The sequence below is a fragment of the Gavialis gangeticus genome, unplaced genomic scaffold, assembly GCF_001723915.1.
Source record: "Gavialis gangeticus isolate Ggan-Ray unplaced genomic scaffold, GavGan_comp1, whole genome shotgun sequence".
Lineage (NCBI taxonomy): Eukaryota > Metazoa > Chordata > Crocodylia > Gavialidae > Gavialis > Gavialis gangeticus.
Genome location: NW_017729027.1, coordinates 48,321,119 through 48,325,369, shown reverse-complemented (window position 1 = coordinate 48,325,369; position 4,251 = coordinate 48,321,119).

Sequence of the window (4,251 nt, the reverse complement as noted above, 5' to 3'; positions counted from 1 at the left end):
CCTCTTGTTTTCTCCTGATTGGGGGATAAGCTCCACCAATCAAAACAGCAAGATTTCAAGCCTGGGATTCAACCCAAGCTCCAAAAGACAAGCCTGCTACATAGACTACCTTGTTTAGAGAGGCATTATGTTTCATAGACTGCAGCCTTCTTTGTCAGATGCTATGAATAGACTTGCAGAAAGAAGAGTTTCTAAATAGAAAGGAATAAAGGCATTTGAATACAAAGAATAGTGAACGGGGAGAAAAGAAAGGTGCATGGTTGAAACAATTAAGCTCTTTCTATAGAAATTGCTTCAGATGCATCTGTATTTTTGTTATCTGAGTTAAAATAATGTCCCAAGTGTTCTGTTTTTCATGTCTACTAAACTGGATAAATGTGTGCCATGAAGAATAAGTTTATAGGTATTATCATTCTAAAAAAATCCTCAAGTTTTCCAGCAATACCACAAGTCCTGTGGAGTCAGAAGCAGACTGGCCAAGTTCATCAATGACACCAAGCTTTGGGGCAAAGCATCCACACCTGCAGACAGGCGGGCAATCCAGGCTGACCTGGACAGGGCAGATGAGAACCTGATGGTGTTTAACACTGAAAAATGCAAGGTTCTCCACCTTGGGAGGAAAAACTTGCAGCATCCTTATAGGCTCAGCAGTGCTACGCTGGCTAGCACTATGGAAGAAAGAGACTTGGGGATCATCATTGACCACAAGATGAACATGAGCCTTCAATGCGATGCTGCAGCTAGTAAAGCAACCACAATGCTGGCTTACATCCATAGATGTTTCTCAAGCAAATCCCGGGACATCATTCTCCCCTTGTACTCGGCCTTGGTGAGGCTGCAGCTGGAGTACTGTGTCCAGTTTTGGGCTCCACAATTCAAAAAGGATGTGGAGAAGCTTGAGAGAGTCCAGAGAAGAGGCACGCGCATGACCAGAGGTCAGGAAAACAGACCTTACGATGACAGGCTGAGAGCCATATGGCTCTTTAGCTTGGATAAGCACAGGCTCAGGGGTGATCTGATGGCTACCTATAAGTTTATCAGGGGTGACTAGCAAGATCTGCGGAAACATTTGTTCACCAGAGCACCCCATGGGATGACGAGGTCGAACAGTTATAAACTACTGCAAGACTGTTTCAGGCTGGACATAAGGAAGAATTTCTTTACTGTCTGAGCCCCCAAGGTCTGGAACAGCCTGCCATTGGAGGTGGTTCAAGCACCTATATTGAACACCTTCAAGAGAAAATTGGATGCTTATCTTACTGGGATCCTATGACCCCAGCTGACTTCCTGCACTTTGGGCAAGGGGCTGGACTCAATGATCTTTCAAGGTCCCTTCCAGCCCTAATGTCTATGAAATCTATGAAACTATTACATCCCTAAATGAATTAATTTTAGTATCTATTCTGTATACATTGTTTAAATTTCAAAATCCAAAAGGCCAAAACCCACTTTTTAGCCACCCTTTTTAAAATAATTTGATTACCAATTGTAAGACTCAGATTCAGAACAGATACTTCTCTTCTGTTACAGTCAGAAATAACATGAACAATGCCTCATTTCTTTCTATTTGATAATTTACATTTAAATGTATACACTTAAGTTTCAGAGAAGTATCTGATATGTCCCCTTCCTCATTTACAACCTATAATATTCCTACAAAGTTAAATAAAATCAGTATTTGATTTAAGTCTGAATTACCAAGGCTGATCTTAATGAATCCATTTTTTTACAAATTTTTGGAATGTGTATAAATAGTAGGGCTATGCAAAGCTTCAGATCATGATTTGGATTCAGAGATGATTTAGATGATTCAGGGGCAGAATCTATGAATCTGAATCAAATCACGGGAAACTTTAGGCTTTCTGAATTGATTTGGAAGCTCTGAATCGATTCGGAAAAGATTTGGAGATTCAGCCATAGGGTATAATGGGGAATCAATGAGATATCTATAACTTTGTTGTCTTTTTGCTGATCCAGATGAAACTTACAGAGTTGGTAGCCTCTGCTGATTGCATGATGTATGCCAAATTTCAAAGAGATAGGTTCAGGGGTTTATGGGAAACTGCACCCCAAATTTCTGAAAGAAAAACTCATGTCACGTGTGTGTGTTAAGCCACAGTGGGATGAAAAATGAAGATATGATCATTTTAGGCCACAAAGCCTGCCAAGTTGCAAGGAGATAGGTGCAGGGGTTTGGGGGAAACTGCACCTCAAACTGCAGACAAGCAAAACTTGTGACATGGGTGACACTGTGTGTTTTAAGGTGCAGCGGGGTGAAAACTGCAGAGATGGTGGCCCCTGTGGAGGCCACAAAGCCTGCCAAGTCTCCACTGACAGCAACTTAGAGCTGTCATTTAAGAGCGAATATCTTAGTAAGATTTATGGAAGGGTTTTTATGAAATCATCCTTTCAATCTATCCTTAAAGTCTACCCTGTCCTTTTAGTTGGTACTATTATGTTCTATACATAAGCAACTAATGATCAGTGCCATGTAGTCTATGAAATGAGCCACTTGGAAATTATTACTCAAATCATTAGGCATCTTTACACATGCTCCAGCGGTGGGGGAGGGGAAACACTTTAATAAGAGTGGTTCTCAAGATCTGCTCTAATTAAAGTACTCGCAGTATCTCATGTATTCAGTGCCCTATGCTTCAAAATGGTGGTGGGGGTGTCTTAGTTCAATGAGCTTTATTTAAAGAACCACCTGCTGCCATTTTGAGGTGTGGGGATGCTTATCAATCTGCTCTGATGCCCTGTAATTACAGCGTGTTGGTGCAGGAATCCTGCACACCTGCAGGCACCCATTGTTTCTTAGTTGAAGCTTGTGTCACCATTTCCAATCAATATGGTGATGTATAAACTTTTCATGGCTTGTTCTTTAAACCTGTCAGTTAAACTTGTCATATGTTTGTAATATTTACTGGGTAGCCCAGAGGGTTTGGATTCTAAAGTTAAAAATGCCAGAAAGTTATATTGACACACACTAGAAAAAGGATGCTTTTAATACTAGAGACATCTGTCTTACATAATGGGAGAATCTGGGTGCATCTACATGAGACACTTACTGTGGAATTGCCTAATTAGTTCCACAGTGGGTGTGTCTACACGTGCATTAGATCTGGGAGAAGTTTACTTGTGTATAAGCTACGCATGAGTAAATACTCTCGAGCAGGTGTCCACACCTGTAGGGAAGCAGAAGCAGATTTGCTGCTAATTGCAGCAAACTGCTCTCACTTCCTGAGGGCCTACAATGAGCCCCAGCTGCCACTGGGGGGAGCTCAATGCTCCCCCTGGGTGCTAGTTCAAGGGCTGATAAGGACCACAAGGCCAGGAGACAACTGTCTTCCAGCTAGGACTGGGACATTGCTCCCTGCCTCTGGGAGGCTTCCTGGTTCCAGGTTGGGGACAATTTTCCCCTGCCCTGGCAGCAGGGAGCTCCCAGCCTCTGCTCCCTGATTGGGGCAGGAGCTTGGAAATCGCTGCAGAGAAGGAGCAGGTCACAGGCCCCTGCCCTGATCCACTGATGAGACAGCTAGCTTCCAGGCTGGGAGCTTATTCCCTGTTCAGCACTGTGCTTATGGAGCTGGGGGGGAACAGGTTGTGAGCCCTCACAGATCTGAGTAGGGAACAGGCTCCCCAGCTCCCACAAGCAGGGAGATCCCAAAACCAGCTCCATGACCATGAGACCAGTGCTGGGAGATCTTTATCTCCCAGCCCAAGCTCTGCGGTACTCTCTCAGCACCAGCTCCACAGTCAAGGGGCTCAGGCTAGGAGACAAGGATCTCCCAGCCTCTACTTGCTCACTGTCTTGGAGCAGGGGCCTTGGAGCACCCTGCTGCCAGGTCAGTGGGACATAGGCCCTGCCCAGGCTCCAGTGGTGTAGCCTGCCCCAACAGCAGGAAGCTCCCAAGAGCAGGTAGCAATTTCCCACTCCCTGGTGGCCAGTTCAGGCATCTACAACTGCTACTGCACAGTTAGTAATCACAAGTAAATTTGCTACTTGCATTTGCAGGTAGCAAATTGTGAAGAGTCCCAGATCCCTCAGCCTTTCCTTGTATGGCTTATCTTTTAAGACTCTGATCATGTGAGTGGTTTTTCTTTGGACTCTCTCAAGCTTGTCTACGTCCTTGTTAAAGTGTGGTGCCCAGAACTAGATGCAGTACTCCAGCTGTGGTCTCACCAGTGCTGAGTACAGCAGAAGAATCACCTCCTTGGTTTTGCTGGAGATGCATCGATTGATGCATGCCA